The following is a 17,227-nucleotide window of genomic DNA, read 5'->3' as shown; positions in this document are numbered from 1 at the left end:
TCCCTTTTTTCCTGGACAAAACCAATATCGAGAGCAAAGCACTTTGGGTAATCAGCACCACTGGCTCAGCTGCAATGGGGGACGAACCCAAAACCTTTTCATGTAAATCTTGCCATAGCTGCCTCTAGAGGAGGCAAGACAAAGTGGGTCAAGTGGCTTTGGGTAACATACTACTTGCAACAATTCGAGGCAGTGTGGGGGCAAAGCTGAAATTGTGGGCCCAAACCCGCTGTTGCTGAGTTCATTCTCCCGAACCCTACTTCTGACACAGCATATACTACTGACACCTTTTTTCTGTTTCTACCTAGTTGCAAGATAATGTTCAACTGTCAGCTGAAGCATCAAAAAGGTTATAGAATAAATGAGTTGGATGCAGCCCATGTTTGGTCTTGTCATTATCTTCTCTTTCACATGTATAGCAGTCTCACATGAGACTATCAAAAATTGCCAAGGCTGACTATATTTCAAGTCATCCCAAGCGGGGTATTGGGTTAAGTTTTCAACCAGCAATAATCACGCCTCAGATGGACTTCATAGGCTATGATATCACCTCTGCGAAAGAATGATATATTACAGCTACTCAAACTGTTTACAGTGTTTTGCACAGCTTCTCCTTTAACGGTAATATTGTGTTTTAAATTTGAATTTTCTTAGCAGTTCGCCCCCTACCTACCACTTTGGTGGATTCTTGATGACATGTCATTCATGGCAAGGTGGGGTACTTATTCAATAGATGTTACCTTTTTCCAGTAGTAAAAAAAACAATATCGAGAGCAAAGCATTTTGGGTAATCTGCACCACTGGCTCAGCTGCAATGGGTCGCAAACCCAAAACCTTTTCAACTCAACCTTGCCACCGCTGCCTCTAGTGGAAGTGTATAACGTGGCTAAGGGTACCTTACTTCTTGCAAGAATTAGAGGCAGTGTGGGGGCAAAACTGGAATTGTGGACCAATACCACCTGTTGCTGAACCTATTCTCCCCAAGACTACTTCTGACTATATTTCATGTCGTTCCAATGTAAAGTTTTGGGTTAAGTTGTCACCCAACAATAACCACTCCTCGGATGGACCTCGTAGGCTATGATAATGCCACTGCGATAGAATATCAGAAATCTGCTATTCAAACTGCTTGCAGTATCTCGCACAGCTTCTCGGGAAACTGTATTATTTTTTGTTACATTGGTATGTCTAGCAGTTCGCCCCCTACCTAACACTGGTGGATTCTCGATTACATGTAATTAACGGCAAGGTGGGGTACTTGTTCAATAGATGTTCCCTTTTTTCCTGGACAAAACCAATATCGAGAGCAAAGCACTTTGGGTAATCAGCACCACTGGCTCAGCTGCAATGGGGGACGAACCCAAAACCTTTTCATGTAAATCTTGCCATAGCTGCCTCTAGAGGAGGCAAGACAAAGTGGGTCAAGTGGCTTTGGGTAACATACTACTTGCAACAATTCGAGGCAGTGTGGGGGCAAAGCTGAAATTGTGGGCCCAAACCCGCTGTTGCTGAGTTCATTCTCCCGAACCCTACTTCTGACACAGCATATACTACTGACACCTTTTTTCTGTTTCTACCTAGTTGCAAGATAATGTTCAACTGTCAGCTGAAGCATCAAAAAGGTTATAGAATAAATGAGTTGGATGCAGCCCATGTTTGGTCTTGTCACTATCTTCTCTTTCACATGTATAGCAGTCTCACATGAGACTATCAAAAATTGCCAAGGCTGACTATATTTCAAGTCATCCCAAGCGGGGTATTGGGTTAAGTTTTCAACCAGCAATAATCACGCCTCAGATGGACTTCATAGGCTATGATATCACCTCTGCGAAAGAATGATATATTACAGCTACTCAAACTGTTTACAGTGTTTTGCACAGCTTCTCCTTTAACGGTAATATTGTGTTTTAACATTGCAATGTCTAGCAGTTCGCCCCCTACCTACCACTTTGGTGGATTCTTGATGACATGTCATTCATGGCAAGGTGGGGTACTTATTCAATAGATGTTACCTTTTTCCAGTAGTAAAAAAAACAATATCGAGAGCAAAGCATTTTGGGTAATCTGCACCACTGGCTCAGCTGCAATGGGTCGCAAACCCAAAACCTTTTCAACTCAACCTTGCCACCGCTGCCTCTAGTGGAAGTGTATAACGTGGCTAAGGGTACCTTACTTCTTGCAAGAATTAGAGGCAGTGTGGGGGCAAAACTGGAATTGTGGACCAATACCACCTGTTGCTGAACCTATTCTCCCCAAGACTACTTCTGACTATATTTCATGTCGTTCCAATGTAAAGTTTTGGGTTAAGTTGTCACCCAACAATAACCACTCCTCGGATGGACCTCATAGGCTATGATAATGCCACTGCGATAGAATATCAGAAATCTGCTATTCAAACTGCTTGCAGTATCTCGCACAGCTTCTCGGCAAACTGTATTATTTTTTGTTACATTGGTATGTCTAGCAGTTCGCCCCCTACCTAACACTGGTGGATTCTCGATTACATGTAATTAACGGCAAGGTGGGGTACTTGTTCAATAGATGTTCCCTTTTTTCCTGGACAAAACCAATATCGAGAGCAAAGCACTTTGGGTAATCAGCACCACTGGCTCAGCTGCAATGGGGGACGAACCCAAAACCTTTTCATGTAAATCTTGCCATAGCTGCCTCTAGAGGAGGCAAGACAAAGTGGGTCAAGTGGCTTTGGGTAACATACTACCTGCAACAATTCGAGGCAGTGTGGGGGCAAAGCTGAAATTGTGGGCCCAAACCCGCTGTTGCTGAGTTCATTCTCCCGAACCCTACTTCTGACACAGCATATACTACTGACACCTTTTTTCTGTTTCTACCTAGTTGCAAGATAATGTTCAACTGTCAGCTGAAGCATCAAAAAGGTTATAGAATAAATGAGTTGGATGCAGCCCATGTTTGGTCTTGTCACTATCTTCTCTTTCACATGTATAGCAGTCTCACATGAGACTATCAAAAATTGCCAAGGCTGACTATATTTCAAGTCATCCCAAGCGGGGTATTGGGTTAAGTTTTCAACCAGCAATAATCACGCCTCAGATGGACTTCATAGGCTATGATATCGCCTCTGCGAAAGAATGATATATTACAGCTACTCAAACTGTTTACAGTGTTTTGCACAGCTTCTCCTTTAACGGTAATATTGTGTTTTAACATTGCAATGTCTAGCAGTTCGCCCCCTACCTACCACTTTGGTGGATTCTTGATGACATGTCATTCATGGCAAGGTGGGGTACTTATTCAATAGATGTTACCTTTTTCCAGTAGTAAAAAAAACAATATCGAGAGCAAAGCATTTTGGGTAATCTGCACCACTGGCTCAGCTGCAATGGGTCGCAAACCCAAAACCTTTTCAACTCAACCTTGCCACCGCTGCCTCTAGTGGAAGTGTATAACGTGGCTAAGGGTACCTTACTTCTTGCAAGAATTAGAGGCAGTGTGGGGGCAAAACTGGAATTGTGGACCAATACCACCTGTTGCTGAACCTATTCTCCCCAAGACTACTTCTGACTATATTTCATGTCGTTCCAATGTAAAGTTTTGGGTTAAGTTGTCACCCAACAATAACCACTCCTCGGATGGACCTCGTAGGCTATGATAATGCCACTGCGATAGAATATCAGAAATCTGCTATTCAAACTGCTTGCAGTATCTCGCACAGCTTCTCGGCAAACTGTATTATTTTTTGTTACATTGGTATGTCTAGCAGTTCGCCCCCTACCTAACACTGGTGGATTCTCGATTACATGTAATTAACGGCAAGGTGGGGTACTTGTTCAATAGATGTTCCCTTTTTTCCTGGACAAAACCAATATCGAGAGCAAAGCACTTTGGGTAATCAGCACCACTGGCTCAGCTGCAATGGGGGACGAACCCAAAACCTTTTCATGTAAATCTTGCCATAGCTGCCTCTAGAGGAGGCAAGACAAAGTGGGTCAAGTGGCTTTGGGTAACATACTACCTGCAACAATTCGAGGCAGTGTGGGGGCAAAGCTGAAATTGTGGGCCCAAACCCGCTGTTGCTGAGTTCATTCTCCCGAACCCTACTTCTGACACAGCATATACTACTGACACCGTTTTTCTGTTTCTACCTAGTTGCAAGATAATGTTCAACTGTCAGCTGAAGCATCAAAAAGGTTATAGAATAAATGAGTTGGATGCAGCCCATGTTTGGTCTTGTCATTATCTTCTCTTTCACATGTATAGCAGTCTCACATGAGACTATCAAAAATTGCCAAGGCTGACTATATTTCAAGTCATCCCAAGCGGGGTATTGGGTTAAGTTTTCAACCAGCAATAATCACGCCTCAGATGGACTTCATAGGCTATGATATCGCCTCTGCGAAAGAATGATATATTACAGCTACTCAAACTGTTTACAGTGTTTTGCACAGCTTCTCCTTTAACGGTAATATTGTGTTTTAAATTTGAATTTTCTTAGCAGTTCGCCCCCTACCTACCACTTTGGTGGATTCTTGATGACATGTCATTCATGGCAAGGTGGGGTACTTATTCAATAGATGTTACCTTTTTCCAGTAGTAAAAAAAACAATATCGAGAGCAAAGCATTTTGGGTAATCTGCACCACTGGCTCAGCTGCAATGGGTCGCAAACCCAAAACCTTTTCAACTCAACCTTGCCACCGCTGCCTCTAGTGGAAGTGTATAACGTGGCTAAGGGTACCTTACTTCTTGCAAGAATTAGAGGCAGTGTGGGGGCAAAACTGGAATTGTGGACCAATACCACCTGTTGCTGAACCTATTCTCCCCAAGACTACTTCTGACTATATTTCATGTCGTTCCAATGTAAAGTTTTGGGTTAAGTTGTCACCCAACAATAACCACTCCTCGGATGGACCTCGTAGGCTATGATAATGCCACTGCGATAGAATATCAGAAATCTGCTATTCAAACTGCTTGCAGTATCTCGCACAGCTTCTCGGGAAACTGTATTATTTTTTGTTACATTGGTATGTCTAGCAGTTCGCCCCCTACCTAACACTGGTGGATTCTCGATTACATGTAATTAACGGCAAGGTGGGGTACTTGTTCAATAGATGTTCCCTTTTTTCCTGGACAAAACCAATATCGAGAGCAAAGCACTTTGGGTAATCAGCACCACTGGCTCAGCTGCAATGGGGGACGAACCCAAAACCTTTTCATGTAAATCTTGCCATAGCTGCCTCTAGAGGAGGCAAGACAAAGTGGGTCAAGTGGCTTTGGGTAACATACTACTTGCAACAATTCGAGGCAGTGTGGGGGCAAAGCTGAAATTGTGGGCCCAAACCCGCTGTTGCTGAGTTCATTCTCCCGAACCCTACTTCTGACACAGCATATACTACTGACACCTTTTTTCTGTTTCTACCTAGTTGCAAGATAATGTTCAACTGTCAGCTGAAGCATCAAAAAGGTTATAGAATAAATGAGTTGGATGCAGCCCATGTTTGGTCTTGTCACTATCTTCTCTTTCACATGTATAGCAGTCTCACATGAGACTATCAAAAATTGCCAAGGCTGACTATATTTCAAGTCATCCCAAGCGGGGTATTGGGTTAAGTTTTCAACCAGCAATAATCACGCCTCAGATGGACTTCATAGGCTATGATATCGCCTCTGCGAAAGAATGATATATTACAGCTACTCAAACTGTTTACAGTGTTTTGCACAGCTTCTCCTTTAACGGTAATATTGTGTTTTAACATTGCAATGTCTAGCAGTTCGCCCCCTACCTACCACTTTGGTGGATTCTTGATGACATGTCATTCATGGCAAGGTGGGGTACTTATTCAATAGATGTTACCTTTTTCCAGTAGTAAAAAAAACAATATCGAGAGCAAAGCATTTTGGGTAATCTGCACCACTGGCTCAGCTGCAATGGGTCGCAAACCCAAAACCTTTTCAACTCAACCTTGCCACCGCTGCCTCTAGTGGAAGTGTATAACGTGGCTAAGGGTACCTTACTTCTTGCAAGAATTAGAGGCAGTGTGGGGGCAAAACTGGAATTGTGGACCAATACCACCTGTTGCTGAACCTATTCTCCCCAAGACTACTTCTGACTATATTTCATGTCGTTCCAATGTAAAGTTTTGGGTTAAGTTGTCACCCAACAATAACCACTCCTCGGATGGACCTCATAGGCTATGATAATGCCACTGCGATAGAATATCAGAAATCTGCTATTCAAACTGCTTGCAGTATCTCGCACAGCTTCTCGGCAAACTGTATTATTTTTTGTTACATTGGTATGTCTAGCAGTTCGCCCCCTACCTAACACTGGTGGATTCTCGATTACATGTAATTAACGGCAAGGTGGGGTACTTGTTCAATAGATGTTCCCTTTTTTCCTGGACAAAACCAATATCGAGAGCAAAGCACTTTGGGTAATCAGCACCACTGGCTCAGCTGCAATGGGGGACGAACCCAAAACCTTTTCATGTAAATCTTGCCATAGCTGCCTCTAGAGGAGGCAAGACAAAGTGGGTCAAGTGGCTTTGGGTAACATACTACCTGCAACAATTCGAGGCAGTGTGGGGGCAAAGCTGAAATTGTGGGCCCAAACCCGCTGTTGCTGAGTTCATTCTCCCGAACCCTACTTCTGACACAGCATATACTACTGACACCGTTTTTCTGTTTCTACCTAGTTGCAAGATAATGTTCAACTGTCAGCTGAAGCATCAAAAAGGTTATAGAATAAATGAGTTGGATGCAGCCCATGTTTGGTCTTGTCATTATCTTCTCTTTCACATGTATAGCAGTCTCACATGAGACTATCAAAAATTGCCAAGGCTGACTATATTTCAAGTCATCCCAAGCGGGGTATTGGGTTAAGTTTTCAACCAGCAATAATCACGCCTCAGATGGACTTCATAGGCTATGATATCGCCTCTGCGAAAGAATGATATATTACAGCTACTCAAACTGTTTACAGTGTTTTGCACAGCTTCTCCTTTAACGGTAATATTGTGTTTTAAATTTGAATTTTCTTAGCAGTTCGCCCCCTACCTACCACTTTGGTGGATTCTTGATGACATGTCATTCATGGCAAGGTGGGGTACTTATTCAATAGATGTTACCTTTTTCCAGTAGTAAAAAAAACAATATCGAGAGCAAAGCATTTTGGGTAATCTGCACCACTGGCTCAGCTGCAATGGGTCGCAAACCCAAAACCTTTTCAACTCAACCTTGCCACCGCTGCCTCTAGTGGAAGTGTATAACGTGGCTAAGGGTACCTTACTTCTTGCAAGAATTAGAGGCAGTGTGGGGGCAAAACTGGAATTGTGGACCAATACCACCTGTTGCTGAACCTATTCTCCCCAAGACTACTTCTGACTATATTTCATGTCGTTCCAATGTAAAGTTTTGGGTTAAGTTGTCACCCAACAATAACCACTCCTCGGATGGACCTCATAGGCTATGATAATGCCACTGCGATAGAATATCAGAAATCTGCTATTCAAACTGCTTGCAGTATCTCGCACAGCTTCTCGGCAAACTGTATTATTTTTTGTTACATTGGTATGTCTAGCAGTTCGCCCCCTACCTAACACTGGTGGATTCTCGATTACATGTAATTAACGGCAAGGTGGGGTACTTGTTCAATAGATGTTCCCTTTTTTCCTGGACAAAACCAATATCGAGAGCAAAGCACTTTGGGTAATCAGCACCACTGGCTCAGCTGCAATGGGGGACGAACCCAAAACCTTTTCATGTAAATCTTGCCATAGCTGCCTCTAGAGGAGGCAAGACAAAGTGGGTCAAGTGGCTTTGGGTAACATACTACTTGCAACAATTCGAGGCAGTGTGGGGGCAAAGCTGAAATTGTGGGCCCAAACCCGCTGTTGCTGAGTTCATTCTCCCGAACCCTACTTCTGACACAGCATATACTACTGACACCTTTTTTCTGTTTCTACCTAGTTGCAAGATAATGTTCAACTGTCAGCTGAAGCATCAAAAAGGTTATAGAATAAATGAGTTGGATGCAGCCCATGTTTGGTCTTGTCATTATCTTCTCTTTCACATGTATAGCAGTCTCACATGAGACTATCAAAAATTGCCAAGGCTGACTATATTTCAAGTCATCCCAAGCGGGGTATTGGGTTAAGTTTTCAACCAGCAATAATCACGCCTCAGATGGACTTCATAGGCTATGATATCGCCTCTGCGAAAGAATGATATATTACAGCTACTCAAACTGTTTACAGTGTTTTGCACAGCTTCTCCTTTAACGGTAATATTGTGTTTTAACATTGCAATGTCTAGCAGTTCGCCCCCTACCTACCACTTTGGTGGATTCTTGATGACATGTCATTCATGGCAAGGTGGGGTACTTATTCAATAGATGTTACCTTTTTCCAGTAGTAAAAAAAACAATATCGAGAGCAAAGCATTTTGGGTAATCTGCACCACTGGCTCAGCTGCAATGGGTCGCAAACCCAAAACCTTTTCAACTCAACCTTGCCACCGCTGCCTCTAGTGGAAGTGTATAACGTGGCTAAGGGTACCTTACTTCTTGCAAGAATTAGAGGCAGTGTGGGGGCAAAACTGGAATTGTGGACCAATACCACCTGTTGCTGAACCTATTCTCCCCAAGACTACTTCTGACTATATTTCATGTCGTTCCAATGTAAAGTTTTGGGTTAAGTTGTCACCCAACAATAACCACTCCTCGGATGGACCTCGTAGGCTATGATAATGCCACTGCGATAGAATATCAGAAATCTGCTATTCAAACTGCTTGCAGTATCTCGCACAGCTTCTCGGCAAACTGTATTATTTTTTGTTACATTGGTATGTCTAGCAGTTCGCCCCCTACCTAACACTGGTGGATTCTCGATTACATGTAATTAACGGCAAGGTGGGGTACTTGTTCAATAGATGTTCCCTTTTTTCCTGGACAAAACCAATATCGAGAGCAAAGCACTTTGGGTAATCAGCACCACTGGCTCAGCTGCAATGGGGGACGAACCCAAAACCTTTTCATGTAAATCTTGCCATAGCTGCCTCTAGAGGAGGCAAGACAAAGTGGGTCAAGTGGCTTTGGGTAACATACTACTTGCAACAATTCGAGGCAGTGTGGGGGCAAAGCTGAAATTGTGGGCCCAAACCCGCTGTTGCTGAGTTCATTCTCCCGAACCCTACTTCTGACACAGCATATACTACTGACACCTTTTTTCTGTTTCTACCTAGTTGCAAGATAATGTTCAACTGTCAGCTGAAGCATCAAAAAGGTTATAGAATAAATGAGTTGGATGCAGCCCATGTTTGGTCTTGTCATTATCTTCTCTTTCACATGTATAGCAGTCTCACATGAGACTATCAAAAATTGCCAAGGCTGACTATATTTCAAGTCATCCCAAGCGGGGTATTGGGTTAAGTTTTCAACCAGCAATAATCACGCCTCAGATGGACTTCATAGGCTATGATATCGCCTCTGCGAAAGAATGATATATTACAGCTACTCAAACTGTTTACAGTGTTTTGCACAGCTTCTCCTTTAACGGTAATATTGTGTTTTAACATTGCAATGTTCTAGCAGTTCGCCCCCTACCTACCACTTTGGTGGATTCTTGATGACATGTCATTCATGGCAAGGTGGGGTACTTATTCAATAGATGTTACCTTTTTCCAGTAGTAAAAAAAACAATATCGAGAGCAAAGCATTTTGGGTAATCTGCACCACTGGCTCAGCTGCAATGGGTCGCAAACCCAAAACCTTTTCAACTCAACCTTGCCACCGCTGCCTCTAGTGGAAGTGTATAACGTGGCTAAGGGTACCTTACTTCTTGCAAGAATTAGAGGCAGTGTGGGGGCAAAACTGGAATTGTGGACCAATACCACCTGTTGCTGAACCTATTCTCCCCAAGACTACTTCTGACTATATTTCATGTCGTTCCAATGTAAAGTTTTGGGTTAAGTTGTCACCCAACAATAACCACTCCTCGGATGGACCTCATAGGCTATGATAATGCCACTGCGATAGAATATCAGAAATCTGCTATTCAAACTGCTTGCAGTATCTCGCACAGCTTCTCGGCAAACTGTATTATTTTTTGTTACATTGGTATGTCTAGCAGTTCGCCCCCTACCTAACACTGGTGGATTCTCGATTACATGTAATTAACGGCAAGGTGGGGTACTTGTTCAATAGATGTTCCCTTTTTTCCTGGACAAAACCAATATCGAGAGCAAAGCACTTTGGGTAATCAGCACCACTGGCTCAGCTGCAATGGGGGACGAACCCAAAACCTTTTCATGTAAATCTTGCCATAGCTGCCTCTAGAGGAGGCAAGACAAAGTGGGTCAAGTGGCTTTGGGTAACATACTACCTGCAACAATTCGAGGCAGTGTGGGGGCAAAGCTGAAATTGTGGGCCCAAACCCGCTGTTGCTGAGTTCATTCTCCCGAACCCTACTTCTGACACAGCATATACTACTGACACCGTTTTTCTGTTTCTACCTAGTTGCAAGATAATGTTCAACTGTCAGCTGAAGCATCAAAAAGGTTATAGAATAAATGAGTTGGATGCAGCCCATGTTTGGTCTTGTCATTATCTTCTCTTTCACATGTATAGCAGTCTCACATGAGACTATCAAAAATTGCCAAGGCTGACTATATTTCAAGTCATCCCAAGCGGGGTATTGGGTTAAGTTTTCAACCAGCAATAATCACGCCTCAGATGGACTTCATAGGCTATGATATCGCCTCTGCGAAAGAATGATATATTACAGCTACTCAAACTGTTTACAGTGTTTTGCACAGCTTCTCCTTTAACGGTAATATTGTGTTTTAAATTTGAATTTTCTTAGCAGTTCGCCCCCTACCTACCACTTTGGTGGATTCTTGATGACATGTCATTCATGGCAAGGTGGGGTACTTATTCAATAGATGTTACCTTTTTCCAGTAGTAAAAAAAACAATATCGAGAGCAAAGCATTTTGGGTAATCTGCACCACTGGCTCAGCTGCAATGGGTCGCAAACCCAAAACCTTTTCAACTCAACCTTGCCACCGCTGCCTCTAGTGGAAGTGTATAACGTGGCTAAGGGTACCTTACTTCTTGCAAGAATTAGAGGCAGTGTGGGGGCAAAACTGGAATTGTGGACCAATACCACCTGTTGCTGAACCTATTCTCCCCAAGACTACTTCTGACTATATTTCATGTCGTTCCAATGTAAAGTTTTGGGTTAAGTTGTCACCCAACAATAACCACTCCTCGGATGGACCTCGTAGGCTATGATAATGCCACTGCGATAGAATATCAGAAATCTGCTATTCAAACTGCTTGCAGTATCTCGCACAGCTTCTCGGCAAACTGTATTATTTTTTGTTACATTGGTATGTCTAGCAGTTCGCCCCCTACCTAACACTGGTGGATTCTCGATTACATGTAATTAACGGCAAGGTGGGGTACTTGTTCAATAGATGTTCCCTTTTTTCCTGGACAAAACCAATATCGAGAGCAAAGCACTTTGGGTAATCAGCACCACTGGCTCAGCTGCAATGGGGGACGAACCCAAAACCTTTTCATGTAAATCTTGCCATAGCTGCCTCTAGAGGAGGCAAGACAAAGTGGGTCAAGTGGCTTTGGGTAACATACTACTTGCAACAATTCGAGGCAGTGTGGGGGCAAAGCTGAAATTGTGGGCCCAAACCCGCTGTTGCTGAGTTCATTCTCCCGAACCCTACTTCTGACACAGCATATACTACTGACACCTTTTTTCTGTTTCTACCTAGTTGCAAGATAATGTTCAACTGTCAGCTGAAGCATCAAAAAGGTTATAGAATAAATGAGTTGGATGCAGCCCATGTTTGGTCTTGTCACTATCTTCTCTTTCACATGTATAGCAGTCTCACATGAGACTATCAAAAATTGCCAAGGCTGACTATATTTCAAGTCATCCCAAGCGGGGTATTGGGTTAAGTTTTCAACCAGCAATAATCACGCCTCAGATGGACTTCATAGGCTATGATATCGCCTCTGCGAAAGAATGATATATTACAGCTACTCAAACTGTTTACAGTGTTTTGCACAGCTTCTCCTTTAACGGTAATATTGTGTTTTAACATTGCAATGTCTAGCAGTTCGCCCCCTACCTACCACTTTGGTGGATTCTTGATGACATGTCATTCATGGCAAGGTGGGGTACTTATTCAATAGATGTTACCTTTTTCCAGTAGTAAAAAAAACAATATCGAGAGCAAAGCATTTTGGGTAATCTGCACCACTGGCTCAGCTGCAATGGGTCGCAAACCCAAAACCTTTTCAACTCAACCTTGCCACCGCTGCCTCTAGTGGAAGTGTATAACGTGGCTAAGGGTACCTTACTTCTTGCAAGAATTAGAGGCAGTGTGGGGGCAAAACTGGAATTGTGGACCAATACCACCTGTTGCTGAACCTATTCTCCCCAAGACTACTTCTGACTATATTTCATGTCGTTCCAATGTAAAGTTTTGGGTTAAGTTGTCACCCAACAATAACCACTCCTCGGATGGACCTCGTAGGCTATGATAATGCCACTGCGATAGAATATCAGAAATCTGCTATTCAAACTGCTTGCAGTATCTCGCACAGCTTCTCGGCAAACTGTATTATTTTTTGTTACATTGGTATGTCTAGCAGTTCGCCCCCTACCTAACACTGGTGGATTCTCGATTACATGTAATTAACGGCAAGGTGGGGTACTTGTTCAATAGATGTTCCCTTTTTTCCTGGACAAAACCAATATCGAGAGCAAAGCACTTTGGGTAATCAGCACCACTGGCTCAGCTGCAATGGGGGACGAACCCAAAACCTTTTCATGTAAATCTTGCCATAGCTGCCTCTAGAGGAGGCAAGACAAAGTGGGTCAAGTGGCTTTGGGTAACATACTACTTGCAACAATTCGAGGCAGTGTGGGGGCAAAGCTGAAATTGTGGGCCCAAACCCGCTGTTGCTGAGTTCATTCTCCCGAACCCTACTTCTGACACAGCATATACTACTGACACCTTTTTTCTGTTTCTACCTAGTTGCAAGATAATGTTCAACTGTCAGCTGAAGCATCAAAAAGGTTATAGAATAAATGAGTTGGATGCAGCCCATGTTTGGTCTTGTCATTATCTTCTCTTTCACATGTATAGCAGTCTCACATGAGACTATCAAAAATTGCCAAGGCTGACTATATTTCAAGTCATCCCAAGCGGGGTATTGGGTTAAGTTTTCAACCAGCAATAATCACGCCTCAGATGGACTTCATAGGCTATGATATCGCCTCTGCGAAAGAATGATATATTACAGCTACTCAAACTGTTTACAGTGTTTTGCACAGCTTCTCCTTTAACGGTAATATTGTGTTTTAAATTTGAATTTTCTTAGCAGTTCGCCCCCTACCTACCACTTTGGTGGATTCTTGATGACATGTCATTCATGGCAAGGTGGGGTACTTATTCAATAGATGTTACCTTTTTCCAGTAGTAAAAAAAACAATATCGAGAGCAAAGCATTTTGGGTAATCTGCACCACTGGCTCAGCTGCAATGGGTCGCAAACCCAAAACCTTTTCAACTCAACCTTGCCACCGCTGCCTCTAGTGGAAGTGTATAACGTGGCTAAGGGTACCTTACTTCTTGCAAGAATTAGAGGCAGTGTGGGGGCAAAACTGGAATTGTGGACCAATACCACCTGTTGCTGAACCTATTCTCCCCAAGACTACTTCTGACTATATTTCATGTCGTTCCAATGTAAAGTTTTGGGTTAAGTTGTCACCCAACAATAACCACTCCTCGGATGGACCTCGTAGGCTATGATAATGCCACTGCGATAGAATATCAGAAATCTGCTATTCAAACTGCTTGCAGTATCTCGCACAGCTTCTCGGGAAACTGTATTATTTTTTGTTACATTGGTATGTCTAGCAGTTCGCCCCCTACCTAACACTGGTGGATTCTCGATTACATGTAATTAACGGCAAGGTGGGGTACTTGTTCAATAGATGTTCCCTTTTTTCCTGGACAAAACCAATATCGAGAGCAAAGCACTTTGGGTAATCAGCACCACTGGCTCAGCTGCAATGGGGGACGAACCCAAAACCTTTTCATGTAAATCTTGCCATAGCTGCCTCTAGAGGAGGCAAGACAAAGTGGGTCAAGTGGCTTTGGGTAACATACTACTTGCAACAATTCGAGGCAGTGTGGGGGCAAAGCTGAAATTGTGGGCCCAAACCCGCTGTTGCTGAGTTCATTCTCCCGAACCCTACTTCTGACACAGCATATACTACTGACACCTTTTTTCTGTTTCTACCTAGTTGCAAGATAATGTTCAACTGTCAGCTGAAGCATCAAAAAGGTTATAGAATAAATGAGTTGGATGCAGCCCATGTTTGGTCTTGTCACTATCTTCTCTTTCACATGTATAGCAGTCTCACATGAGACTATCAAAAATTGCCAAGGCTGACTATATTTCAAGTCATCCCAAGCGGGGTATTGGGTTAAGTTTTCAACCAGCAATAATCACGCCTCAGATGGACTTCATAGGCTATGATATCGCCTCTGCGAAAGAATGATATATTACAGCTACTCAAACTGTTTACAGTGTTTTGCACAGCTTCTCCTTTAACGGTAATATTGTGTTTTAACATTGCAATGTCTAGCAGTTCGCCCCCTACCTACCACTTTGGTGGATTCTTGATGACATGTCATTCATGGCAAGGTGGGGTACTTATTCAATAGATGTTACCTTTTTCCAGTAGTAAAAAAAACAATATCGAGAGCAAAGCATTTTGGGTAATCTGCACCACTGGCTCAGCTGCAATGGGTCGCAAACCCAAAACCTTTTCAACTCAACCTTGCCACCGCTGCCTCTAGTGGAAGTGTATAACGTGGCTAAGGGTACCTTACTTCTTGCAAGAATTAGAGGCAGTGTGGGGGCAAAACTGGAATTGTGGACCAATACCACCTGTTGCTGAACCTATTCTCCCCAAGACTACTTCTGACTATATTTCATGTCGTTCCAATGTAAAGTTTTGGGTTAAGTTGTCACCCAACAATAACCACTCCTCGGATGGACCTCGTAGGCTATGATAATGCCACTGCGATAGAATATCAGAAATCTGCTATTCAAACTGCTTGCAGTATCTCGCACAGCTTCTCGGGAAACTGTATTATTTTTTGTTACATTGGTATGTCTAGCAGTTCGCCCCCTACCTAACACTGGTGGATTCTCGATTACATGTAATTAACGGCAAGGTGGGGTACTTGTTCAATAGATGTTCCCTTTTTTCCTGGACAAAACCAATATCGAGAGCAAAGCACTTTGGGTAATCAGCACCACTGGCTCAGCTGCAATGGGGGACGAACCCAAAACCTTTTCATGTAAATCTTGCCATAGCTGCCTCTAGAGGAGGCAAGACAAAGTGGGTCAAGTGGCTTTGGGTAACATACTACTTGCAACAATTCGAGGCAGTGTGGGGGCAAAGCTGAAATTGTGGGCCCAAACCCGCTGTTGCTGAGTTCATTCTCCCGAACCCTACTTCTGACACAGCATATACTACTGACACCTTTTTTCTGTTTCTACCTAGTTGCAAGATAATGTTCAACTGTCAGCTGAAGCATCAAAAAGGTTATAGAATAAATGAGTTGGATGCAGCCCATGTTTGGTCTTGTCACTATCTTCTCTTTCACATGTATAGCAGTCTCACATGAGACTATCAAAAATTGCCAAGGCTGACTATATTTCAAGTCATCCCAAGCGGGGTATTGGGTTAAGTTTTCAACCAGCAATAATCACGCCTCAGATGGACTTCATAGGCTATGATATCACCTCTGCGAAAGAATGATATATTACAGCTACTCAAACTGTTTACAGTGTTTTGCACAGCTTCTCCTTTAACGGTAATATTGTGTTTTAACATTGCAATGTCTAGCAGTTCGCCCCCTACCTACCACTTTGGTGGATTCTTGATGACATGTCATTCATGGCAAGGTGGGGTACTTATTCAATAGATGTTACCTTTTTCCAGTAGTAAAAAAAACAATATCGAGAGCAAAGCATTTTGGGTAATCTGCACCACTGGCTCAGCTGCAATGGGTCGCAAACCCAAAACCTTTTCAACTCAACCTTGCCACCGCTGCCTCTAGTGGAAGTGTATAACGTGGCTAAGGGTACCTTACTTCTTGCAAGAATTAGAGGCAGTGTGGGGGCAAAACTGGAATTGTGGACCAATACCACCTGTTGCTGAACCTATTCTCCCCAAGACTACTTCTGACTATATTTCATGTCGTTCCAATGTAAAGTTTTGGGTTAAGTTGTCACCCAACAATAACCACTCCTCGGATGGACCTCGTAGGCTATGATAATGCCACTGCGATAGAATATCAGAAATCTGCTATTCAAACTGCTTGCAGTATCTCGCACAGCTTCTCGGCAAACTGTATTATTTTTTGTTACATTGGTATGTCTAGCAGTTCGCCCCCTACCTAACACTGGTGGATTCTCGATTACATGTAATTAACGGCAAGGTGGGGTACTTGTTCAATAGATGTTCCCTTTTTTCCTGGACAAAACCAATATCGAGAGCAAAGCACTTTGGGTAATCAGCACCACTGGCTCAGCTGCAATGGGGGACGAACCCAAAACCTTTTCATGTAAATCTTGCCATAGCTGCCTCTAGAGGAGGCAAGACAAAGTGGGTCAAGTGGCTTTGGGTAACATACTACTTGCAACAATTCGAGGCAGTGTGGGGGCAAAGCTGAAATTGTGGGCCCAAACCCGCTGTTGCTGAGTTCATTCTCCCGAACCCTACTTCTGACACAGCATATACTACTGACACCTTTTTTCTGTTTCTACCTAGTTGCAAGATAATGTTCAACTGTCAGCTGAAGCATCAAAAAGGTTATAGAATAAATGAGTTGGATGCAGCCCATGTTTGGTCTTGTCACTATCTTCTCTTTCACATGTATAGCAGTCTCACATGAGACTATCAAAAATTGCCAAGGCTGACTATATTTCAAGTCATCCCAAGCGGGGTATTGGGTTAAGTTTTCAACCAGCAATAATCACGCCTCAGATGGACTTCATAGGCTATGATATCGCCTCTGCGAAAGAATGATATATTACAGCTACTCAAACTGTTTACAGTGTTTTGCACAGCTTCTCCTTTAACGGTAATATTGTGTTTTAACATTGCAATGTCTAGCAGTTCGCCCCCTACCTACCACTTTGGTGGAT

At 43.1% G+C, this 17,227-nt stretch overlaps 14 non-coding genes and 4 pseudogenes across 14 annotated transcripts; all 18 read right to left on the bottom strand.

The window, feature by feature from the left end:
* Nucleotides 1-422: 422 nt before the first annotated feature.
* LOC139371515 (U4 spliceosomal RNA) lies at nucleotides 423-564 on the bottom strand. Its single transcript, XR_011627261.1, has one exon. It is a non-coding gene; the product is annotated as a U4 spliceosomal RNA (small nuclear RNA).
* A 1,131-nt stretch (nucleotides 565-1,695) lies between these two features.
* LOC139371514 (U4 spliceosomal RNA) lies at nucleotides 1,696-1,837 on the bottom strand. Its single transcript, XR_011627260.1, has one exon. It is a non-coding gene; the product is annotated as a U4 spliceosomal RNA (small nuclear RNA).
* A 417-nt stretch (nucleotides 1,838-2,254) lies between these two features.
* Nucleotides 2,255-2,376, bottom strand: LOC139371614 (U4 spliceosomal RNA; annotated as a pseudogene).
* Nucleotides 2,377-2,967: 591 nt separating this feature from the next.
* LOC139371772 (U4 spliceosomal RNA) lies at nucleotides 2,968-3,109 on the bottom strand. Its single transcript, XR_011627449.1, has one exon. It is a non-coding gene; the product is annotated as a U4 spliceosomal RNA (small nuclear RNA).
* A 1,130-nt stretch (nucleotides 3,110-4,239) lies between these two features.
* LOC139371771 (U4 spliceosomal RNA) lies at nucleotides 4,240-4,381 on the bottom strand. Its single transcript, XR_011627448.1, has one exon. It is a non-coding gene; the product is annotated as a U4 spliceosomal RNA (small nuclear RNA).
* A 1,131-nt stretch (nucleotides 4,382-5,512) lies between these two features.
* Nucleotides 5,513-5,654, bottom strand: LOC139371770 (U4 spliceosomal RNA). The gene has a single exon (XR_011627447.1). It is a non-coding gene; the product is annotated as a U4 spliceosomal RNA (small nuclear RNA).
* Nucleotides 5,655-6,071: 417 nt separating this feature from the next.
* LOC139371613 (U4 spliceosomal RNA) lies at nucleotides 6,072-6,193 on the bottom strand (annotated as a pseudogene).
* Nucleotides 6,194-6,784: 591 nt separating this feature from the next.
* Nucleotides 6,785-6,926, bottom strand: LOC139371769 (U4 spliceosomal RNA). Its single transcript, XR_011627446.1, has one exon. It is a non-coding gene; the product is annotated as a U4 spliceosomal RNA (small nuclear RNA).
* A 418-nt stretch (nucleotides 6,927-7,344) lies between these two features.
* LOC139371611 (U4 spliceosomal RNA) lies at nucleotides 7,345-7,466 on the bottom strand (annotated as a pseudogene).
* A 591-nt stretch (nucleotides 7,467-8,057) lies between these two features.
* On the bottom strand, nucleotides 8,058-8,199 carry LOC139371768 (U4 spliceosomal RNA). Its single transcript, XR_011627445.1, has one exon. It is a non-coding gene; the product is annotated as a U4 spliceosomal RNA (small nuclear RNA).
* A 1,130-nt stretch (nucleotides 8,200-9,329) lies between these two features.
* LOC139371767 (U4 spliceosomal RNA) lies at nucleotides 9,330-9,471 on the bottom strand. The gene has a single exon (XR_011627444.1). It is a non-coding gene; the product is annotated as a U4 spliceosomal RNA (small nuclear RNA).
* Nucleotides 9,472-9,889: 418 nt separating this feature from the next.
* LOC139371610 (U4 spliceosomal RNA) lies at nucleotides 9,890-10,011 on the bottom strand (annotated as a pseudogene).
* Nucleotides 10,012-10,602: 591 nt separating this feature from the next.
* LOC139371766 (U4 spliceosomal RNA) lies at nucleotides 10,603-10,744 on the bottom strand. The gene has a single exon (XR_011627443.1). It is a non-coding gene; the product is annotated as a U4 spliceosomal RNA (small nuclear RNA).
* A 1,131-nt stretch (nucleotides 10,745-11,875) lies between these two features.
* Nucleotides 11,876-12,017, bottom strand: LOC139371765 (U4 spliceosomal RNA). The gene has a single exon (XR_011627442.1). It is a non-coding gene; the product is annotated as a U4 spliceosomal RNA (small nuclear RNA).
* A 1,130-nt stretch (nucleotides 12,018-13,147) lies between these two features.
* Nucleotides 13,148-13,289, bottom strand: LOC139371764 (U4 spliceosomal RNA). Its single transcript, XR_011627441.1, has one exon. It is a non-coding gene; the product is annotated as a U4 spliceosomal RNA (small nuclear RNA).
* A 1,131-nt stretch (nucleotides 13,290-14,420) lies between these two features.
* LOC139371763 (U4 spliceosomal RNA) lies at nucleotides 14,421-14,562 on the bottom strand. Its single transcript, XR_011627440.1, has one exon. It is a non-coding gene; the product is annotated as a U4 spliceosomal RNA (small nuclear RNA).
* Nucleotides 14,563-15,692: 1,130 nt separating this feature from the next.
* LOC139371513 (U4 spliceosomal RNA) lies at nucleotides 15,693-15,834 on the bottom strand. Its single transcript, XR_011627259.1, has one exon. It is a non-coding gene; the product is annotated as a U4 spliceosomal RNA (small nuclear RNA).
* Nucleotides 15,835-16,964: 1,130 nt separating this feature from the next.
* On the bottom strand, nucleotides 16,965-17,106 carry LOC139371762 (U4 spliceosomal RNA). Its single transcript, XR_011627439.1, has one exon. It is a non-coding gene; the product is annotated as a U4 spliceosomal RNA (small nuclear RNA).
* Nucleotides 17,107-17,227: the final 121 nt, after the last annotated feature.

Source organism: Oncorhynchus clarkii, chromosome 17 (assembly GCF_045791955.1).
Source record: "Oncorhynchus clarkii lewisi isolate Uvic-CL-2024 chromosome 17, UVic_Ocla_1.0, whole genome shotgun sequence".
In the NCBI taxonomy this organism is placed as follows: domain Eukaryota; kingdom Metazoa; phylum Chordata; class Actinopteri; order Salmoniformes; family Salmonidae; genus Oncorhynchus; species Oncorhynchus clarkii.
This window is presented reverse-complemented; position numbering and strand designations above follow the sequence as displayed.